At 41.4% G+C, this 23508-nt stretch overlaps 1 protein-coding gene across 13 annotated transcripts in view; it reads left to right on the top strand.

The window, feature by feature from the left end:
* TRERF1 (transcriptional regulating factor 1) overlaps window positions 1-23508 on the top strand; it is a 100660-nt gene that overhangs the window by 45507 nt on the left and 31645 nt on the right. For 10 of the 13 annotated variants that reach the window (XM_074537152.1, XM_074537154.1, XM_074537153.1 and 7 more), the window contains one exon: window positions 22686-22783. The gene's annotated coding sequence lies outside the window, so the exon portion shown is untranslated. Of the gene's footprint in view, window positions 1-5050; window positions 5116-22685; window positions 22784-23508 lie in introns of all 13 variants that reach the window. The other 3 variants (XM_074537146.1, XM_074537147.1, XM_074537145.1) reach the window with 1 other exon arrangement.

The raw sequence follows: 23508 nt of genomic DNA, 5'->3' as shown, positions 1-23508 counted from the left end.
TTTTGTTACACTTCAGGGCTGGAGGCACAGGTCTTTGAAAAAGTGTGGGTACTGAGATGTCATTTGTAGAACTTCAGCTTTGCTCCAGAGGGGTTTCTGTAAGCCTGACCAGAGAAGAAAGGAGAGTGCTTCAAACCCCTGATACATCCAATTAACCAGCTCACTGCATATCTTGCCCTGGTTGTAAATGTCAAGGTAATGTACTGTTTTGGAGCAGAGGCTGTCTCAAAAGCTGTGAAGTGTCCACTGCAGTGAGATCCTTCCTTGCTTATTTCTCCTTGAAGAACATTTATTTCTGATGGGCATCTCAGATTTCAGAGAATGATGCAGACAGAGCGGCTGTTGGCTGTAACACTCACACATCAGCCAGTTTGGTGTGTCATACTCTTCATTTTAATGCAGATTCCTAGATAGCCACAAACCTAGAGTTGGAGGAACAAGCACATGATTTATATGAAGAAATATAGTAGTGCTTGGATTTTCTTTTTATAAGGCTAATTGTGTTAATTTGCTTGAGACACAATTATCTCAATGGGATTGATTTGTTTAATTAACTCGGGATGCCTGCAGGTGAAATAGTGAGTATAAATAGAAGGACAGTGGGGAATGCATCACTAATGTTTGTATTGCAGAAGGATTGACTCATATGTAAATGAAGTGCTGCAAGCCTGCCAGGCTAACCTAGTTCTGGGGTGGTTTCTAGATATTAAAAAAAAAAAAAATCTCATGCTGTCATGCATAGCACAGAGCTTGTACACTCAGGAATAAGTTGGTGAGGAGTGTACACAGTAGTACTAAGGACAGGCATACCTTGCTCCTGTTGTAAATACCTTATGTATGGGCACTTCCCTGAGCGCTGCCAAGGAATGGGGGCTGAAGGAGGTGGTTGGTGCCAGACCACTGTGATGACACTGCCCTGGTGCAGCCCAGCAGCTTCTTCAGTGTGTCAGCCCTCTGTGGTGAGAAATCAGAGCAGTCTCTGTTCCCAACGTAGCGAGGGCCACTTCTGAGCAGAGCACAGGAGTACCCTGCATGTGGCACTCCTGGGATGAAAGCCTTGTGGCAAAGCTTCTCGTGTTCTCCTGCTCCCAGATTCCTCTGCCTTACTGTGTGGACATACCACTCTGCAGAGGATTGGGCGTCTTAATAGACCAGTTCTGCAACCTGTGTGGGTGTCCTTGGCCTGCTGCTTGCCAGGGCTGTCTCCAACACTCTTAACGTGTCCCTTGTTCTAAGGTAGCTGCTTATGTTCAAGGCCCAAAGGGGAAATGCTGTGTATTTTCTGTCAGCTTGGTCCTGTACCGTAAAAATCTTAATTCCTACAAATACAGAGGACAGATTGGTATTTCTGATCTTTTCACTACCTAAAGTAGACTACTAGTTTTCATAAAATTCTAGTCTTTCTCTGAATCTTTCGGAGATCTTCGTCGTAGCTTGTGGCAAAATATTCTTGAATATAATTGAATTGAATGTTGAATATAAACAAAATAAAACTAGATCAACAGAGCACTGCCACGGAACTAAACCAACTAAAAAAACATATGTTTCCTTTTAGCAGCTCTAAATGTATTGCTGTTTAAAAAAATGCCTTTGCTTCTGCCTGACAAGAGTGTATAGGAGCACTGTTGCCTTTACCACAATTCCTTTTTTTTTTGCATCCTCAATAGTTTATTCATTTCCCATTAGTGTGGTTGCTTCAAGCTTCTCCATTTCCTTCTCTACAGAAATATGTCTTTGTTCCAAATTATTCTTGTCCCCATTTTCTGAGGCTTTTACTACAGCTGCTATCTCAAGAAGAGATCAGATGATAAGAGCTGAACACAGCACTCTGATGGAGAACACGCTTCTGATTTATGCTGTGGCACAACAGTCTTGTACGTCTTATCCTTTAGATAATCATGTGAATGCTTTCGTCTTGAAAATGGAAAAAAAATGATATTTCTAAGTTGTATCCTTGTGTATCTAGCAGTGTGTTTCCTTTATTTGCTAAACACTTGATTCAAATATTGAGTTACTCCAGAACTGTTAAACCCAACAATCAGTTTTGAGTGCTTCACATTTTTCATTTAAATGCACTTTGCTTTTTATTGATCTGCAGTGGATTTAATTTGCCCCTTGGTCTGGCCTTGCATGGTTCATCTAGAATTCTTTCCAGTCTTCTCTGGTTTTGAACAACTGTACATTTTGTCATCTGTGGGATTTTAGCTGTTCAGATTTTTGATGGGGAGGGGAGAGAAGGTGTTGCCTTCCTGTTTTTCAGTTCATTCAGGAGTATATGACACACTGCTATCCTGCTTTAGAGCTGAGGGCATCCCTCCCTTGACCCCTATTTTGGAAAGCTGTTTGTTTTGTTCTCATGCATTTTCTGTGTCTCTCTGTTGCTTTCAAATCTCCATGCATGCTCTCCCTAATAAACCTCAATTTTCTTAGTAGCATAGAAGGATTTTTTCAAATATCATTTCAAGTGCAATTCCCATTGCACTTGAATCCGTACTTACGTTAACAAGCCAAAAGTACCCACCAACAGCAAAGAGAAAAGTATGGAAGTGTTTATCTGTTGGAGAAACTAGGCTTGGAAAATTTTATTTTGTCAGAAATATTAGAGCTGTGTGCACCAAGTCTATAGCTCTTCCACCCTCAGGACACTCTTGCTCCAGCCTTTTTTGTTACATCCTAAATCTTTGCGTAGGCTCATTTTGTTTTGAATGCAGTGAACTCTTTCTGTCTTACTGTCGCTTGAAATAGTTTGAAATTATCCTTCTTTATAATTTTCTACCTGAAGGAAAATTGTGGTTGGGATTTTTGGGGTATTGGGGTGGGGTGATTGCGGTTTGTTTTTTGCACCAAGCTCCCCAGCTTTTCCTCCTTTGCCTTGTTCCATACATACCGCTAAAAGCCATGACATCTCTCCATGTTTTAAATGTCTTATAAAAATATTGGAAGCCTCAAGAAATGTCACACTTCTTCCATCTTGCCACCCGCCCAGCGAGTGCTGTTATTCTGCTGTCAAGGTAGAGACCTCAGTCCCTGTGGTGTTTAACAGAGATGCTGTTTTGCCCTGGCTTGCAAATGTGTGTTTCTGTCCTGCCTGTCATGTGGGGCTTGCCAGGCTTTTGACTAGAACTAAGTTTACCCAGTAATGCCAGTTTATCTTTTTCAAGTTGACACTACAAAGGTAAGTGGTGGGGAGCCTTTGTAACTCACATCACTGATCTCCCAGCATCTGTGGTTGTGAGCAGGGCTTTGGTTCCCTTTTGCCTGTTCTGTTTGGGTTAGGGTAAGATGGCAGTATATGAGGATGATTTGGCATCTGTTGAAGGAAATATTACAAAGAAACTTTCCTAAAGTTTCTCTGAAGCTCAGGAGTTAAGGAATAACAGCTCTTCTGCCTAGGATACAGTTTCTGACCCAGTTATGTAGATTTCACTTGCAGGGCTTCATTGACGTAAATGAATTTTGGTTCTGCCTTAAAACCACTGCAAGAAAAGGTCTTTGTATAAGTTTCAGTTTATGTTTGGTTTTTTTAATCTGTTACACCATTGAAATATTAAATAACTTAATACTGAAGAGCTTATTCTTTCCAGTCCATGGCTTTCCCCTGAGGAAGAAGTAAATATGCCTCCTCAGAGACACTTTGAAAATGATGCTACACAGATGTGCAGGGATGCACACGCACATCTGTACACCCTAACAGCACCGTGAGCTCTGCCCTGGAAGCTGTGGTGTGAGGGGGTAACATTGTGGAGGAGGCACAGTAAGCTGATCTGACTGGAAACTGTCTAATACTGAATTTCATTTCAGAAACCATGGAAGTATCATGCTTTTACCATCTACTTTCTTATGTATTCAAAAATATTTTTCCAGTGCGTGTTATTTCTAAATTACTAATTACTTGTGCGGAAAAGTTGTAGTGTGCTTTTCTACAAAATTGCAAGGAAGTTTCTTCCAAACTTTGCAGGAGAGTGAACTAAAGCGTTTCTAGGCATTTTTGTTCCTGTCTATAACTTGAATCAGGAAAACACATCAATGTCATTGGTGCATTTAATGGCCTTTCAAGTCATTCTGAACCTAAATAAGTTAGGTTCAGAAACTTGCACAATGGATTATAGTAGATTACTGTTGAACAGGTGAAGAAAACTGATTGTGAAGGACACATCAGGCACTTCAGAGGAAGTTAGATTCAAATGGAAATCATTATTTCTGTTGAGCTGGATGTTTACAGGAATACAAACTGAGTAGTGAAGCTGGGTGGAGAGCACAGGTTGCATCTGCTCAGGGACTGCTTGGGGTAAGGCAGCACTGGTATGAAAAATAGCAAAGTGGCCTGGACATGGACTAAGGAGTATGGTGATTCAAATTCTGGGTTTATTTTTAAAAATGTCCTCCAGGATGATGTTGTGAAACTGAAGAACCATCAGAAATATAATGAAAAGCCAGGAGAGACATCAGGTAAAAAAAAATAGTCAGAGAACAAGGATGGTTTGGAAAAGGTTCAAGGTTTTTGATACAACAAAGGCTATATATTGCTGCTCTTGAAGTATGCCATGCAAAGCCCCAACTGTCTCTTCACTGCAGGAATGCCTTTCTTTTCTCTGTGGTATTTTAGAAAGCCACATCTTCAAGTAAAATTGAATCTCACTTGCTTTTGTCTTTATATTGTTGACACTGAATTACTTGCTTATTGGATACATGCTTGTCAGGCAGACCATCTAAGATACCACTGAGGGTGGGTAACCTTGAAGGATATTTTCTATGTGGTTTTAATTATAATACATTCTGAAACAAAAAATGTCTTTCTCCAATATTACTTTGTAAGATTTAAGTATTTTTCTGCCATTGCCCTCACTGGAGTGCAGAAAATAGGTTGACTGAAAGGCTGACTATCAAATTAAATTTGTTCTTGTTTTAAATAACTTTTCACATTACATCTCTAGAGATTTTTATCTCTGTATCTGCAGAAATGTCATTTGAAATTCTTCTTCTCCAAGATTTTACCAGGGCAAAATTTCAAAAATGTATGCATTCATTTCCTTCACCCTCTTTTTTCCAGTTCTACACCAAATTGTGCCTCTTCTCCCTTCTTTTGGGTGTCCTTTCCCAGTGCTACTTACCCAGGTGAGTTTAAGCTTGGGATACACAGGCATACCTACTTCCACGAGGCAGCTCTGACACTCCTCTGCATGTGTATGGATTTCTGTTTGCAATAAACCAGCTTGTTTATACCTACTGTGCAAAACATGGCTGGTGACTGGAGAAGCTTCTTAGCACTACATAATATTCTGTGTGAGGGGAGGTGGTTAGAGTTTGGAATAACTAGTCCATAAAGTAGGACGAAGCTGTTTTAACAGGAAAACTTGCTCTATATTGCATCTGTTTCTTTTGAGTGATGTCAGGGGAAAAAACCATGATTTTTGCTCTTAATTCTGTGAATTCCTGTAATGTTCAGAAAATATGTGAATAGAATTTACAGGATTATTGAAGATTATGCAATGGTCCCATATCTGTGAGCAGTTCAGGGAAAAAAAGTCACTGCTACTTGTACTGTCACTTAAATATGATATGAGAGAGACACTTCCCTCCCCTGCTTCCTGCCTCCTTTTATGTTCTTTGCAATGTGAATATACTAACATCTATTTGAAAGTTATTTTTGTCACCTAGGCCTTCTCTTTCACATCTACCTCAGAAGCAACGCTTGCATCTTGGCAGCATGTGTTTGTTTAATCTGAGGAAGAGCAAAACTTGTTCCGGTGACCACAAAAGCAGAAATAATTGTTTGCCTGGAGATCATGGTGTGCATTTGTTTATCTCACCTTTAAGGTGTTTTGTAATCACGTTTTCCCAGATCCAAAAGATAATGTCCTAGGAGATAACAGCTAATAGATGCAAATACTGTGTGAATTATACTTACACCTACTTGCATCAGTCACCCTGTGTGACAACAAAGGAAGGAAAAGAAAACAGACAGTGGTCCTTGTTCTGCACCGTGTTGAGGGCCCTTGACTTGCCCTGAGACAAACAAACAAAATGGATGGATACAATAGAGTAGAAATTGCTTTGTTTTTTTCCCACTCTCAGCTCTTCACTGCGTCTGGTTCTGCATAGATGTGATGGAACTGTTGGTTTTGAGTGTTAAATAATATACATACTTATATAAGAACAAGCTCAATCCCTTTTTTGTGGGAGTGGTACTGTGCATTAGGATTCTTTTTTTCAGGCATGACAGCAGCTTTAAGGGCTGCTGAGGTGCTGGTGAATTGTTTTCCTGGCTTGGCTGCCCAGTGAGCAGGGCTCTGTGGTGCACAGGGGTTCTCTGCCCTGGCGGCGCACACGGCGCTTCGGCATGTTCCGGCACCGATGGAGGCGCCTCTTGAGGTGCTCTGCTCTGGGTGGGCAGCTCTGTGCGTCTGGGGGCTGTCAGCTGGCTGGGTTTGAGGTGTTTCAGTGGTAAATACAATTCCAGAGGTGGCTCTCCTGTGATCCATCTCTAGCACAACAACAGGAAAGTATTGGATCTTTGATGTTTGCTTGGCCAAGAGTTCTCCCTCCTCTGTGTTTTGTACCAGTTGCATCTGCCTCATCACAGCCTGCTTTTCCTCCAGCCTTGTCTTCATTAACAACGTGCTGTAGCCCCTCTACAAACGAGATGATGTCCCTAAGATGCTGATAATGGATAGCTGTAAAAAAGGCTTAACTGAACTTCCTCCTGTTGCAGTTCATTTCAAAAGACAGAATTATCAATAATGGAATGTTCTGAGTTGTCCTAAGTTTACGCTTCTGATTGGACCAGCTAATTTCCTTAGACAACTGACTTGTCCTTGCAATCAGAAGAGACAAAGGTTCTTTTCTTTAGGGCAGCTCAGCAGAAACTGAATTTCAGTGCTCTGGTCACGTTCTCTTCTAGAAATGTTTCCTTGCATTTTCTTTTTTTTTGTTTTCTCCCTTTTTATACTGGCTGTAGAGGAAACCTGGAGACATGAGCCAGCCAGGGTGTTGGTGGTATAAGTTGCACAATTGTACCCACAGTTACCAGGTAGGGCATCTTTGGAGGGTGACAGTGAAGGCATTGGTTGGAAGACCTGTTTAAATAGTTTGCCCAGTGTAAAGTGTTTTTTACAGACTTAAAGGAATGCTACATCTTAAAGAAATAAAGATCTGCATTTCTTGGTCTTCTAAATGCAGGCCTTTGTAAATGACAGCAATACAAGATGGTTTCTATAATCTTCTCTCTGATAAGAGCAAAAAACAGATTGAAACTGTAGTCCTCTAGTCAGATGGGTTGCAGAAATTAACACATATCTCTTACTGCTTTCAGTGAAGTGCTCACTAGCATATGAGCATCTGTGTACAGGTAGATCCCTCCTGTGCTGCTGACAAGCATTTTCTATGTATTGGAAACTCCTTCGAAGTATTCTGTCAAATGGTACCCAAAATGTAGGTGGTTCTTTCCTAAGTGACCCAACAAGCCAGGGAGGGGAGTATCTTTTGACAGAGCATGCAAGTGTTTGACACAACTTTGAGTGTTTGAAAAGATGGAAAATTCTTTATGTGGAATAATTTAGAAAAGTGCTGTTAAACCAGGCAAAATTTATTTTGTTTCCATTTTAAAAATTAAATTAGAAATGACTGCAGGAATTTTCCTCTATGATGTTCCATGTTGAATAAAAGCATAATGAGTTGGACAAGGCTGTTGGATGAGGTCCTCTGGGAAGCGGAAACTGCGAGAGAAATAATCTGAGCCTGTGTGAGCCCTCTGAGCAGGCAGATCTGCTGTTCATTCCTGGGGTTGGTTGTTTCTGGCTGTAAACTGTGAACTGAGGGGTGGAAGGGTGAGGGTGGTGCCACTGCAGCCTGGGCTGCTGGCATCTGAGGAGGAGCAGTGCCATCTGTGAGGGGCTGCACCTCAGCCCTGTCACCAGAGGGGTTGTGGTGACAGAGTTGAGTTGGTGGCTGGAACACGTGAGGTCAGTCCTTGGTGATCCTGCCCTGGTTTCAGGGAGACATTTCAGCCATTTTTGGGGAGCATTCTGTTGCATGTTGCCTGCTTGTGTACACTAGTTTCTCCCACATATGGATTTTGTGGGAGAAACCACAGGAGTTTCCCTACAATTCCTTTCACCTCCCTGTGTGCTGCTGCTGCAGACAGTGCAAAAGGGGTGCCTGGGCAGGTCCCAGCTTTGCCTCTTAGAACTGTGCTTCAGTCTGGTTGAAGTCAGTAAATGTGATCTTTCTGAGCAGAAAAGACACATTTTTTTGTCTAGTGGTCGCTTCTTGTTTTGGGAGTGGAGAGAATGGATTCAACTTTGTATTTTTGTGGAATGTAGATTTAAATTATTAAAATGAGATCTTAGGAGAAAGTGTTTATATATTTATAGGGGGAAGAAGAACTTTGTTAGATAGTTCTTTGAGGTAAATGTACTTGTCAGAGAATTTATTATTTTAGTCCTGTGGTCTTTCTAAATGCATTTGACATGATCGTTATTCACTTGCACCATTTGTTTCCTGTCTCATTATATAAGTTAGCAAACCACTCTAGGGTTGCCTTTACTTTTATTTGCATTAGAAACTGCACCATAAAAAATGTTCTCATTGGGTTGCCTGCTGCCGAGCCAAGAGCTGTAAATAAAGTGGTTTCTAATTGAAATCCAGAAGAACCACAGAACCATCATAATTAATGTACCCTCTGTCTTACTCTCTTTTTTTTAATATTACTACATATCTTTTTTATAAAGTGAATGAAGCTTCTCTTCTTCCTACCTACCCTTAACTTGAAATCACTTCTTGCTGTTAGTGTTTCCATACACTTTTCTGGATAAATGAATTCTTGAGGCTGGGGAATTTTTTGTTTTGTTTCGTTATTTAATTTTTTCTCTATTAAAAAAAATTAGTTACAGAATTTACTTATCAAGAAGAACAGTTTTCAACAAGAGCAAGGAAAAAAATATTTTGTGAGTAAGCTTGGTGTGAGCATGTTGTGATTTATGGGCAGATATTCCTGAGAAGTGGTTTTCTGCTTTTGACTGGGAGGGTGCGCACATGTTGCCACTCATGTTTTAATGGAATACTCCATCTGCTGTCAAGCCAAGTCTCTTTTTGAACATGAAAGTTTTGTGCCAAATCAACATCAAATCCAGATAAAAGCGGTGGGGTGTTTGCTTCAGCACTCTGTAAATGTTAAAACCCAATGTGTCTAAGAGGGTGGGCAAATCCAGATCATCTTGTGTATCTGGTTCTTTGCTTATTTTAAAATGGCAAATACTTGTCATTCCAGTTGGTTTTTAATTTGAAACACATAGGCAGGTATTCTTTTGATCTGTAAATGGGTGTTTCATTGGGGATTTTTTTAGTTAACTAGTTTCATATTATCTGCTTTATTCGTAGAGTTCTCATCACAGATTACCTAATGTGTTGGATTCCTGTCTCTTGTGCTGCATGTTATTTTTACCCTCTTTGCAAAGGCTGGTGCTATGCCACCAAAAAGATTTTTTTTTTCCTCCCAATGTTAAGGAGATGCAGGAAGTCTGTCATCCATTAAGGTTCAGAATCCATAATACTCATGCATTTTGCTCTAATCATCTGCAGCGTAATTTTTATATTTTTTTATTCTGCATATTGACAGGGTAATTTTTTGTTCAGAGATGACAGCCATGAATCATTCGGCAAGTTTCTTGATTCACATGGATGTTGATTTTCTTTTTTTAAGCACCTGGTGGGGATGGCAAGAACTCTTTTCTTGCTGCTTCACCAGATTTAGGAGTGGGAGCTGTGAGAGTCTTTGCTTACCTTGCTTATTAGAAACAAAGCAGATTATAAGAGCCCTGTGAGCCTAGAACTGGTCGTCTGTGGTTGTCCTTCAGGCATTGGGATGGAGTCAAAATCCTGAATTATGTTAGGGTTTCCCATCTTAGCTCCTTTCAGTTTAGGACCTTCCAAAAGTCAGGAACTCCCTGGAAATTGTGCCGTTCTCAAGTCCAGGGCAACTTCCTTTTGATAATAACTGAGGCAATTTATCCATTTGAGGATATGGCTAAAATTGAAATGGAAATGAACCTACTTGCCGAAGTCTTGCCAAAGATCCTATTTTCATTGAGCATCATCTTGTTAAGAGCTTATTGAAGCTGAGAGATAGAAGTGAAATCTGGAAGAAGTAGGTGATGGTAATTTAAAATATAAGAAATTGTTCAAGTAACACAAACCAGCAGCTTCTCAGTGGCTCAGTGTTATATTATTGAGGGCATATAAAATACACCATTCTTGTGCTTGTGTGAAAGGTCTGTGCCTGGGACAGCAGACCAGTGAAGTCATGTCCACAGAGTTACAGTTCCATCTTTGTCTTGGGTTAAATGGACTGTGTAACCCCATAAAGATGTAAGAACAGTCATGCAGGCACAGACTGCATGTGGAGTAGAGTGAAACTGCATGTCTGTTACCACTGGAGAAGTACAGGCTGCACTGATATTTGTGCTTTGAAAAGGATGGACATCTGTGGGGATTGCCAAATCACCTCTTTCTCACCAGAAACCTTGAATTAGAGAGGTCTAAGATCTGTCCATCTCAGGATTTCACGTTTTAAGTAGTCCTGTGTTGTCTAGAGAAAATTACTAGTCCTGTATGTTTTACTGTAAGAAATATTTTTCAGTTCAGGACTTCATAGCTCACACAAGTGAATAAATCATCTGAAATTCATGGTCAGGTTTTTTTGACAAGAGCAGGTGTATCTATTGGAAATAAGGACATAATAATTTATCAAATGGATCTCAAGACTCTGCTGTGTACTTGTGCTGTGGTTTGCTGATCAATGTAGAGAGCATGACCAGCTGCCTCAGCACTGCCTGTGCACAGAGTACCAGAGAGGTGTTTTTCTTCTTGCACAAACACAGAAAGATCTTCTCCATTCATCATCAGTTCTGGATGTCTCTGTGAGGAAGGAGAGCAATCCTGGGTTGTGGTTTCTGCTGGTACCCCGGGGCAAAAAGAGGAGGCTGGAGCTGGCTCTGGAAGGCACACCAGACCAGCACTCCTGTTTTCAACAGGTGTTTGTATTGTGCAAAACCACTGTAATAGTTTTTGAGGAGAAAACATTATCTGTGTGTCAGAAGGGCACTGGTGGCTCACTCTTGCAGGGCTTCAGAAAGTGTCAGAAAAATCTGGTAATTCAAGGTCTCTCTGAAGGAAGACGACTGTGCCATCTCTCTTCTGGAAAAGGGCAGGAGGAACAGGGCATTGCAATTGGTCTATTAAGACCATTTTAGCCTTGCAGAACTCAGGGAGGATTCTGCAAGAGAGAACTCTGGACTTAATGAAGCTTTCAGTAGGCAGAGGAATGTCAGCCCATTCTTGAATCCAGATGTGGTGGCATGGCTTAACCTCAGCCAGCAGCTGAGTACTACACAGCCACACTCCAGTGGGATGGGGAGGAGAATCAGAAAAGGTAAAACCTATGGTTTGAGATAAGAACAGTTTAATAAATAAAATAAAATAAAATAAAATAAAATAAAATAAAATAAAGAAGGAGAAGGGAGATAACAAAAAGAGAGAGAAGGACAAGAGTAGTGCAGCACAGCTGCTCCCCATCCACTTACCCATGCCCAGCCAGTCCCTGAGCAGTGATCCTCCCCCCAGGGTGTACACCAGGCATGATGTTCTGTGGTAAGGAATATCCCTTTGGCCAGTTCGGGTCAGCTGTCCTGGCTGTGCTCCCTGCCAGCTTCTTGTGCACCTCTGCACTGGCAAAGCATTAAAAACTGAGAAGTCCTTGACGAAGAGTGAGCACTACTTAGCAACAACTGAAATGTGAGGGATGATATTCCCTCTCATCCTAAATCCAAACCACAGCACTGTACCAGCTACCAGAAAGAAAATTACCTCTATCCCAGTGGAAATCAGGCCACTGGCTAAACTAATGTAGAAAATGGAGAGAGATGCAGCATTTGACATAGCTTGGCATTGCTGGAAAATATGCCAGTAGGGTCACATGAGACTGCATAAACTGATCTGGGTCCTGCATTACCAGAGACATTAATAAAGGGAAAGATTAGATAAAGAATGTCTGAAGATTTTCCTGTGAAATGGTCTTCTCCAAGGCAAGGCCCTGTAAAAAACTAAAATGAAAATCAAATCTATACTTGGGTTCTCAATATTAAAAAAAAAAATTAAAAATTTTAAAATTAGGCTTACTGAAACTCTCAACTCTTTTCAAATGTCTAGATTTTCATGCTGTTGTTATCTGGTACAGCATCTGATAGAGACTTTTCTGGTAGCCTGAATTTGCAGTCCAGAAATGCTAAGAATATGACAGAAACAGTACTCTTGATTATCTTTTGTCTTGTGCAGTTACTGCTTTTCCAGAAGGCTTGTCTTCAAATCTCTCATAAGGACAATTGGATTTAATTTATTTTTTTTTAATGTAGGACCATTGCCTATTAAAAAAATAAAACATTGTTTTGTACAAGCCAAAATCATATTACTGTTGTTCTTGGCTGATTCTTGGCATCTGAAGGAAAACAAATCTTTGTGCATTAGGTATTCAGAGGCAACTTTAAATCATATGTGCAGTGCCTTCATTACATGTTATCCATTCTTATTGTCTTTTAACTGAAGAACAGTAATAAGAAATCTCCATTGCAAGATAAAGGAACAAATGTAACGTTGTTCATACTAGGAGAAAATATTTTAATAGCCTTGTAACCCTACCTGGGAGGTCTCTGCTTGGAATCTTTATCAGATGAAGCTGCTGTTGAACACCTACCTGGCACTCATGCAGGTTGGTGCCTTCCTCCTTGGGATGCAGTTTTGGGGGAAGGCTGTTCAGGCCCCCTGGTGCTGTGCAAGTTTTGCAGCCCACACCTAAGGTAAAGGCCATGGTTTGGCCAGGAGGAATAATAGTGTTTCCCTGGCAGGAGTGCAGGGTGTGCCATTGGAGCTAAGTGCAGGCAGAGCAGACAGGGCTCAGCATCTCTGCAGGCCACACTGGCGGCACCAGCCTTCCCTCTCACCATGTGCCCTGTGCTCTGAGTGGGAGTGGGTGTCGCCAGGCAGGGATGCCCAGGAGCCTGGTGCCCCTGCCATACCTGCCCTTGTGTCTGGCTGCGTTGATGCTTTGGGGAGCTGACGCACTGCCTGCTGAGGTCTGGCTGGTGTTGCCTGAGCTGCTTTTGCTTCTGATTTGATCAGCACACTTCAATGTCTCTCACCTTTTATCTCTACTGAAGTTGTTTTACCTCCTCTTTTAGCTTTTTTAACATCAACTCACAATCCATCCCCACTCCCATTCCACAGCTCCTGGTTATGTTATCTGGTGTTTGAGGTGATGAGGGTTGTTAGAAATAGCATTTTTGGTTGCATTTTTCAGTCATGAAGTCCACAGTCAGATCTAAAAATGCCTGAGGTCCATGGCATTACATCTCCATCCTCTGGTTGTACTGCTTGTAGCCACTGTGCTTCAGTGGGGAACATCCATGCTGCTCAGAGTGACAAATTACTTTACCAGTCAGATGTCGTGAGTAGATAATCCAGAGGTTTGAATCTGCTGTAAATGAAAAGCGAAGAGAAACCACAACCATGTGTGTCAGCATCACCATCTTTCCAGAATCCTGTGATAAATCTGATAACACTGTTCTGAGAATTGCTTGCCTACTAATTATTGGAAAAGCATTACCTTTTCTTTGTGTCTGTAATTAGCATTTCAGCTTGAGTCTGAGGCCTGATGAAAAATGAGTCTGGTATGCCATAGGTTCAGTAAATGATGAAAAACTGAAGTCTGTGTTTGCTTACTTTCTTTCTCCATAAAACAAACAAAACTTGAGCTGATCTCTGAGTAGAAATGGTGTCAGAAATGATGTGGTCTAAAGGAGGAGGTTGGTTTTATTTCTCCATTTCCTCATCGGGTGGCTCACAGTACACGTAAACAATGCAATAAATAAATGGTCCAAGTCCAATCTTAGCTAAGATAACCATGAAAAATCTGTTTATATGTTCCTAAATCAGAAGACAAAAATGCATCTCCTACAAACTGATAGGAAAATTATAGAGTAAGTCTTTAAAAGCATGATCCGGAGCAGCCAGGATTTCCAGATAGCACACTCTGAAATTTAATATCCATGTAAAACAGTTGATAATAAATGTTGATGTACAAATACTGTGTGTCCATTGAGATAAATCTTTTAGGGACAGAGAACAGACTGAAAATTTAAGGCAAGCTCTGTGAAGTGGTACTGAGGTTCTGTCTGCTGTGCTGGCTTGTGGGGTTTGAGATGCAGAACTTGGTGCATGTCCATCTGAACAACCGCATGTCTGAATGCAAGACTTCTGTGACCAGGATTTGTGCTAATTGTGTTATCTGGTGTGTTTAGAGATATGAGCTTGCTCTGGAGGTGTTGGAGGTCTTTTGCAGACTATTTGGAGAGATAATTCATAGAGGCTTCTCTAAATGACAGCAGATGGGAAATCACAGAATTTAGCTCTAGTCTGATGTCTCAAGGAGAGATAAACCAGTGGGCAGCCTGTGGAAGGTTATTCCAGTGAGGAAACCTCAATGGCTTAAGTAAACAGGACTTGAGAATATGTCCACTGCTACCTCCTAGCAACCAAAACTTACGAGGTTTAATTGGCGCAGATCCACTTGCTTGGAGGACGATTGTGTGTAATTCATGCTAGATTCAGGTCATTGTGACCTCAGACAAAACTGGGACATGAAATGAGACATTATCCTCTGGCTCTTCTTGTGGAGTCCCCAGTTTCTCCACCTTCATGCAAAACACTGTGCCAGGGTGCCAGTGGGATCATGGGTAAATGTGGGCAGAGCCTCTTGGCTCTTGCATTGTCTGGGACAATAATTCAAGCTCTGTCTGTGATAGAGCTGAAAACAGTACGAGCAGGTCAGGCATACATTGCTTTCAGTTGGAGGCGTGATGCTTGGTAACATTTCAGTAATCCTGAAAGATTTCTTGGTCAGTTGGTGAGACAGAGATGACAAGCAAGTTCATCATCCTCTTCAAAGTGTTTCCTCCTTATAATTCACAAGACAAGATGCTGTGGTAGTGTACTGTGCCTGCCACAGAGGTTTCTTCCCTGGTGCTTGTTGGGCACTCACTGGAAACTCCTTCCTCCTGTTCTACAAAGAATCAAGATGGCATTTTGGTCAGAAATAAAGCTTTAGCTGTTAAATTATTTAAAAGACCCTTTTCTTCCTTGCTCTTCTGTTCTTCATCTCACCTCCCCCCCCAGTTGTTCAGAAAATAAAAACAAACAAATGAAACCCTGAAACAAATAAACCTCCTCTCACCAAATAATTATCTTTAGCCTTCCCAGGAAGGCATTACTCTAATCTGTGGGGGGTTGTTTATATTTCTCTCAAAGAAGCATTAAGCAGGATGAACTTGCTTCTTGCAGAATGATCCGTGTTTACTTTGTCACTTCTGTATCAATAAAGTGCCTCTTTAGGGTTTTCTGTGTGCTTTGTGAAGAGTTGGCAAGCTTTAGAGAGGGTTGGGCAGCTGGACCTGCATTGAGTGTGGGCAGTACCTTGAAGATGAAGTTACAGGGCTGGGAGCACGCCTGCTCCAAAACTGAGCTCATCTTTGAAGAGCAATCACAGAAGCCAGAACTCAAAGCTTCAGAGGCTGCCTGGCTGTACCTGGAGGGTAAATGGGTGAAACGGTCCTAGGAGACCTTTCTGGGAGCATTGTTGTTATTTTTGCAAGTATTAAACGCAAAATCTCAATTTCTTACAAAAAAGTATCCATAAATTGTGCCTGGCCCTTCTTCCTTGCTTGCCAGCTGAAGGCACTGGGTATTAAAAAGTAGTGCCCTTTTCCCTCTTCTGTGCTGCTTCTGGTTATGTGGAATTCTCAGAAAGGAAACTGAGGATTGGCACATAGTACCCACCCTACAGGAAAGTCTGTGTTAAGGAGAAGATTACTACAGGGATGGCTAAGAGCTTTTAATGTAATGAAGAAGAAAATGGTCAGTGGAGCTAATACTTGTGGGGAATAAATTCTTCATAGAAAGTTGAGAAATGTTCTTCTGAAAATGGTAAAAGTAATTGTAAAAACTGAATGGCGTGGCATTTAATTATGTAAGGAACGAAAGAGGCTAAAAAAATAATAACCTGGTATATCAGAAAGCAATTTAAAATATAAGCTAGGGAAAATGGAATATTTCTGTCACAGTAAGATGAATTCCACCACTGGCTGCATTGATTTAATGTCTCAAGTTTTGTTCCAAACAGATCTGTAACTGGAAGGGAATGGGGGTGTGGGAAAGGCATATTTTTGTTCCCTCAGCCTCCCAAGCCAACCCATATTCCTGCTCAGCAAGAATGGTGAGAAAGATATGGATAAAAATACAAACAGGATTTAAGAATTTAATTAGCTCTGATGGTCATCCAATCTCCAGTTGTCTGGTAATTGTCTCTTTCAAAGGGATCATTTGAAGCAGAGCTTCATATGCTTTGTGAATGTCAGTAAACTAAGCTTGTTAGTGTACAGTGCAAAGGCCAAAGCTGAATTCTTGTGGGTATTTGCAGCCTTTAATAAATAGCACGGCAGTGCCGAGGAGGAATCATTCCTTACACCCACTCGCCCTTAAGATGTTTCCCTTCAATTCAGAAATTAATATTCAGTTGAAAAGTTATTATACATTTTATGTCTTTCAAAATATTCTTGGCAGTGCATAGGAGTCAGTCTGCAGAGGAGTGGGATGGGTTGGGGTTTTTTTTTCCCACCCACCCTCTGCAGGGAAGATCTGGAGCCAAGAAATAGCTGTTAGACTTTCAGGTTTGTCAGCTTATTTGTTTGAGGTTGGGGGTTTTCTTGGTCTCATAGTGCTGTTTCCTGAGCTGTGGAGCTCCTGCTCCATCTTCTTAGGGCAGGGTTGGCACATTAGTGAGAGGTCCAAACGTCAAGTTATCAGGCTGTTGACAAGATCTTGCTGTGACGTGTTCCCAACGCTGCCAAATTGGAACAATTAGGGCTAAAGCTCAGTGGAGTGTCCACTTAGATGGGGGTTTTTTTGAGTGATTGGGGAATTTCTTCTAGGAGAGTGGCTAGTTTGCAGTAGTTTTGCAAAGGAAAATGATAGTTTGAGGTTTTTTCAAGGAAACAGAGTTGTTTATTGATGTCATTTTTGGCAATGATTTTGTTTGAACAGTTTTAGTTGCCTTATAGTTTTAAGTAAGAAACTGAAATTTTGCAAGAGTGTGGGCTTGAGGTATTAAGAATAACAAAAAGAAGGACTGGCTGAAATGTGTTGCAGAACTCCCTGTACTGAATGATTGGATGATAAAATGCTGGAGGAAATTGCTTGTAGATAAATGAAAGCCATGCATGGAGGAGGAGGAGGAGGAGGAGGAGGGCAGTCACTGTTCATGCCTGATGGATGCTTCACCAGGTGTTAACTGCTCTGGAGGAGACTTTGCTGTTGTCCTGTAAAAATGGCAGTGAAATGATAGACAAAACAGGTGTCAGTACTTGATAGTGAGGTAACAGAAAACAAACCAGAAAGTATGAAAGTGCTGCTGTGTAAATGTGTGGTGCTCCTCTGTCTTCAATATCATATGTGGCTCTGGTCCTCCCTGCCTCCCATTTCACCTCCTCCAGTCCATAAAGTGTTGTAAAAGAGAAGAGTACAAAGTATGGGGTGACAGAAAACCACAAGAAGTCCTTGATCTGGAAGGAGACCTGCAAAAATGATGAATGTTACAAAAAAAAGAGATGGGGCATGAGCATCTGCAGTCCTTCCAAGGAGGTGAGCAGGAGATGAGCACAGGAGAGCTGGGAGGGGGAAGATGATGGGTTCTGCAGCAGCTCTGGGGCTCCTGTGCTGCCAGCCACTCTCTGAATTCAATAAGGAGAGGACAAGTAGGGGTTATGTGGTAGGAGGTACAGGGGAATTTTCTCCTGGATGGGCCAAGCTGAGCCCTGCTGTCTGGCCAGTGCCAGCGAGAGGCACTTGGTGCAGATGGGTTGTCCTGTGGTGTCACTGCCTCCTTTCATGAGAGCATTTGCTTTGTCTGGTGGGGATGAAGCTGAGCAGTACCCCATGTCAAAGACACTTTAAACATGATCTCACGTTGTACTGTATGTGTTACCTGAAGCCTTGGACCCTACATATGAAAAACCTATAAATTTTGGAATTTGTAGTCTATCTGTGGAATAGCGTCTCATCTGTAAGATGCTTTGTTTGTCAAAGCCATTTTCTCTGAAAATAAATGTCATGCAATATTCCTGAAGCATTTCAAAGATGCAGAAATGAGCACATAAAAATAATTATGCATGCATGGAGAATCTTGTCCTTAGAAGAGAATTTGAATTCCTAGAGTTTTCCTAGGAAGGTGCAAGGAAGAAGCTGCACATGAACCAGGGAAAGGGAATAAATTCATGAGGCTGATGATTAAGGGAGGACTTCCAGCATGTGAGGAGAGACTCTGCTCTGATATAATTGTGTTAATGGGAATAATGGTGTGTGATTGATGATCATATTTTGATACTGGTAATTATTTTGTTGCTGATTTAGCCAGTTGATATTACAGTCTTTGTAGATATTGCTTGTTTAATAGACATACTCTGTTGTTGTTCTTATCTATTTCTATCTTACAATGGCTAACTTTTCTCTTTCCTGCTCCAAAACTAATTAAACACTGTTTGATCATAAGCAAGCAATTTACACTCTTCAATGCTATGGCTCTTTTTTTCCCCTTTGGTATATTCTCAGAATCATGTTTTGGGTACTCTGGTCATCTGCAGAAAGTCTGGGTTCCCAATTGTTACACCTTGGTTAAGTTCTTAATGTCAAATAATACAGCAGTTAATGCCGTTTAAGTAAATCATACAGTCATAGAATGCTAGAATGGTTTGGGTTGGAAGGGACTTTGAAGACCATCTAGTTCCAAGCTGCCTGCCGTGGTGTCTTGGGGTGACTTCATGATACTGCATCCCCTGTTGTCTGCTCTGGGGCCAGACAGAGTCCTTTAGGCTGCAGGTGGGGAGAGCTGGGGGAATGCTCACAGCCTCCCTGGGGTTCTCCCTGCTCTGCTGTGCTGTCTAGCACAGACAGAGCGAGTCCATCTCTGCTTTCCAGCAGGACACCTCCACTAAACCAGCTTACTCAGAGCTCCATCCAGCCTGGCCTTGAACACTTCCAGGGGTGGGGAAGCCACAGATTATCTGGGCAACCTGTTATGGTGCCTCATCGCCTTCACAGAAAATGATTTCTTCCCCATATCTAATCTAAACCTACTTGCTTTCAATTAGAAACCATTCCCCCAGTCGTGTCACTAAATTTGCTTTGTGAATGCTCCTGCAGGCCTAATTCAGCTCTCATCTATAAATCTTCCTCTCGTGTGTTGCGATAATATGCAAGCACGTGGGAACTTTGATTTTTCTTCAGTGTAACTTGACTGGAAAAAATTCTTGTCTTTGGTGTGCTGCCTTGAGTTCTACTGCCATCCTCCATTTTATTCCTGGGAAAATACCTACTTTAACTTGCAGTGTGAAGCTTTGCTGATCAATATGTTACAAGCATAGTAAAGTTCAAGAAATTGCCTCCATTACTATCTTGAGATGAGAAATTGATTCAGCTGCATTTTCTTTCTGCTAATTCATCTGTGCTTTACATTCCCATAAAAGGTATTACGTGCTCCTTATTTTCCAGCAGTGTCATCAATCCTAATGAAGAGGGAAGACTGAAAATTTATATTGTGTATACGGGATAGCTGATCTCTGACTTAGCTCTTAATTTGTAAATGTTGCTGTAGGCTTCACTTCTCAGCTTCTCCTTATTATGCTTTGTTTGTATGCAAAATCTAAGACCAGGGATGGAAGTAAAACTGAAGAATATGGCAAAGGAGTATAAAGTTAGATTGCTTTCTAATCTAAACCTCAAAAATGAGATGGTGGTTAAAATTCGATGGAAGGAATTAAAATCTCATTTGTAAATTTGATGAACATCTGCACTGTTTGTTCCTGCATTAATTATGTTGGGACTGTTTTCAATATTTATCTGCGATCAGTTCTCTACCTCTGGCTCTGAAATGTCCAGAGTTTTACTTTTTATTTGTGTTATTATGTATGAGACCTTTGCACATGTCTGATAATTTCTGTAACCCTGCATAGGGGTGGTATTGTAGCTCTAATGATGAAAGTGATACAGTGGGAAAAGCAGCCAGAACAAATATGAAAAACAGGAAAGGGCTTTTCTGGGTATTTCAGTTGTTGTTTTTCCTAGTGTCCATCAGCCCAGCCTCTGTAGGAAACTACCAGGAATGGTTTGTCTGCACAATATTTTGGGATTTTTAGGCTTAATAGTAGCAACATTTGTTCAGAGCAGATGGATAAATGACAAAGAAAGCAAAACTATATATTGTGACTTCGGTCATGGCTCATGATATAGCAGATATTTTTAAAATCAAATTTAAACATATTGTCAGGTTCTAAATAGCTGTATTAAACTGAGGCAAAAAAACCTGACATTTTCCCTCTTGGCTCCACTGATGTTAATCTCAGGTTTTCTCCATGTGTCTGAATATTTTTTCTTACAAACAAATGGTGCTCAACTTCTGGTCAGTTACAAGATTCAATATGCTTTTTATAAACCTAGAGGTGTTTAAATAGCAGTGTGAAAACCAAGTCAGATAAAGCATTAAGTAGATGTGAGTTTATTAAAATCTTATTCCAACAAAGATTCATGGACTTGCCTAGAAAAACTGTGAGCAGACAGGATGCAAGTGGCTGATGGATTTATGAATTTCGGCTCATGTTTCTTTCAAGACATGGGTGCACACAGGTTTTAGTTACTGGGGCTCAACATGATAATGTTGTAATCAAAAACTCACTTAGATCCAAGGAAATCCATGTGGTGCTACCAGTATTGACCATCAGCTGAGGTGTTCTGTTAAAGACATTTTAGGCAGGTCAGGCTTTGTGAGGGGCTTTCTCTCATGGTGCCTGCTTGGATGGGTTCATGTCTGGGTTGTGCTCTGCTGTTCTCTGTGGGCTTTTGGGAGGGGAGGATGGAGGGGAAAGCAGAGACTGGCACTGGGCAGGACAAGGGAGTTGCTTGGGTTCTTCTCCCTCACCTTGCTGGATAACTAAGGGAGAGCACTTGTTGTTCTGTGCAAGGATCTGCTGGACTTGGGGAGTGGCTTCTTGCTCTATGTCGCAGCATCACAGTGCTTGGGACCCAATATCAGAGATTTTAAGAGAATAATTTTAAAAGTGAATGTAGCGTGACAGTGAGATGAAGTTGGTTGCTGTCACTGAGGTTATCTGTGTTAATTTCTACATTTTCTTCTTAAGCTTGGAATGACTTCGCAAAACCCAGCAGAGCTCAATGCAGATGAAGCATTTTCCACTGATATCAGTGAGCTGTGAATTGCACCCCAAGTTTCCAGGCCTGTTTCACAGAATCACAGAATGCCAGGCTGGAAGGCTCCTCAAGGGCCATCTGGTCCAGTCTGGAAGACCTTGCACGTTTTTGTTTTACTCCATAAGGGTTCTGTTAGCCCACTCTTCCAGCCTATTCAGGCATTCTGCAGGGTGGCTCTTCCTGGTGAAGGCTCTGCTGCCCCATTTAGCTTGGTGTCATTGGCAAACTTTATCAGGTACGTTTGATTCTGTCTTCCAAACCATTTACCAATGTATTAAACAGCACTGGGCTCACTGTTGGAGTTCCACACTTGTGTCACTTTGCCCTTGGTGAATCCATGCTGGCTTTTCCCAATCACTCACTTCATCTGATTTGTGATAACTCCCTGCAGGATTTGTTCTGGAACTTTCTCCAGGGACTGAAATATGGCTGAAGGGCCTATAATTTCTCAGGTCCCTCTTTACGCTCTTCTTCTGGATAGGGTGGCATTAGCCACCTTCCAGTCCTTTGGGATGTCCCCCAGCCCCCTTGACTTCTCAAGGATTATGTAGAGTGGCCTTGCAGTGATTTCAGCCAACATTCTTAACACCCTCAGGTGCTGAAGGCCTTCCCTCAAAGCCATCCAGGCAGCAGCATTGACAAAAACATATGTGTTGTTTTCATTTAGGTAATTTAAGATGCCTTGTCTAGATACCTCTTCTGCACTGGGTGACAGCCTGATTGTATCTCCCACATCTTTGACTTTAATTAATCCCTCCCTTCCTGGTTGCTGTACCTGCACTTGTTTGTGTGATACTTGTCATGTAGGTTGCAAGCTCTGGGCCAGCAAATCTCCTCTCAGGGAGAGCATTCACCCTGCCTCTGGGTTCTGTCAAGGCAGCAGGAGGTGCTGTGAAATCTTTATGGTCCCTGCAATAGAGGCTAGATGTTGTTTTATTTATTGCATCAACATAACCCATTCCTCATTTTGCAGTAGGCACCAAGCTGAGTAAGAATAAAAGATTCACTAACTTATATTTTAGTCTGTAATTTGAAGGTCTGTATCCATCCCAGAGATTTGACAACAAAGCAGTCTCTCACAATCAGTAAGGGAAAGGGATTCTTGGTTGTTCTTTAAAGGAGTTGGAGTGCTGATAGTTGCCCTCTGCCATAGTGACTTAAAAGATAGAGTAACCTGGAGACACTGTATTGAATAGAAGTTAGTTTTTTGTTGTGTTGCAATAGGAAACTCATTGTCACAAATCTGCTCATGCTTTGGGCAAGCTGGTGCTGGGAGATAGTCACATGTGGGAAAAATCTAATTTCCATTCTTTTGTTTTGTTTAGATACGTCACTTTGAGATCAAAGAATGAAAGCAGCATGAAATGTGATGGCAAAGACAGCACAAGAAGATACAAGAATCTCACAAATCCTCAAAAATCAGGTAATGTCAGAGCATCCTATGTCCAGTTTTTCAAAGGCTGTCTTCTTTAATCAGGTTCAGTGCTTTTTGAGACTTTTTCAAAGTTTGGGCTTCTAAGTCCCTATGAGTTTATTGATGGACTTCTCAAATCTGGTGTGTGCACCTAGTAGAATATTATTTTGTGTTCCACAATATGTATGACACAAGAGATAGACACACATATCTTAAAGGACTACTTTGGCTATATTGTCTCATAGCAGCAAAGGGACATTAACTTAAGGAAAAAAGAAACAGCAACCATGGTGGCCAGGTTTTTTTAGCCATTGGATTTGACTTGGCTCCATTGTTGGCTAGGCACCAACATGGCCTATTTTAGAGGATGGACTTTTCAGAGGGTCCTGCAACTGCATTTCTCAAAACTCTCTCCTTTGGGGGAGACACCAGGCTCAAACTAGCTGTTCCCTCGCCACTGAAAGCTTAGCCATATGCTATTTTCCACATACTACTACTTGTGCTTGATTTTTTTGATTATCTCTCTCAGGATGTTTCCTCCTTGCCTGTTTTTGCAAATTCTAGCATATGTTCTTTGCCTGTTTTGAAGCATTTCCACTTAGAGAAAAAGGTAATCGCATTGCACTCAGCAGAGAGTAAACACTGCAGAGGTCAGGAAGAAACTGCTTAAGTGCATTACAAGGGGGCTCACCTTAAACTAAACTTGCAGGTTTATCATGCCTGTGGTCACAGCA

The sequence above is a fragment of the Zonotrichia albicollis genome, chromosome 3 (genome assembly GCF_047830755.1).
Source record: "Zonotrichia albicollis isolate bZonAlb1 chromosome 3, bZonAlb1.hap1, whole genome shotgun sequence".
NCBI classification, from domain to species: Eukaryota; Metazoa; Chordata; class Aves; order Passeriformes; family Passerellidae; genus Zonotrichia; species Zonotrichia albicollis.
Note: the sequence above shows the minus strand (reverse complement) of the source record. Positions and strands in the feature narration are given on the sequence as shown.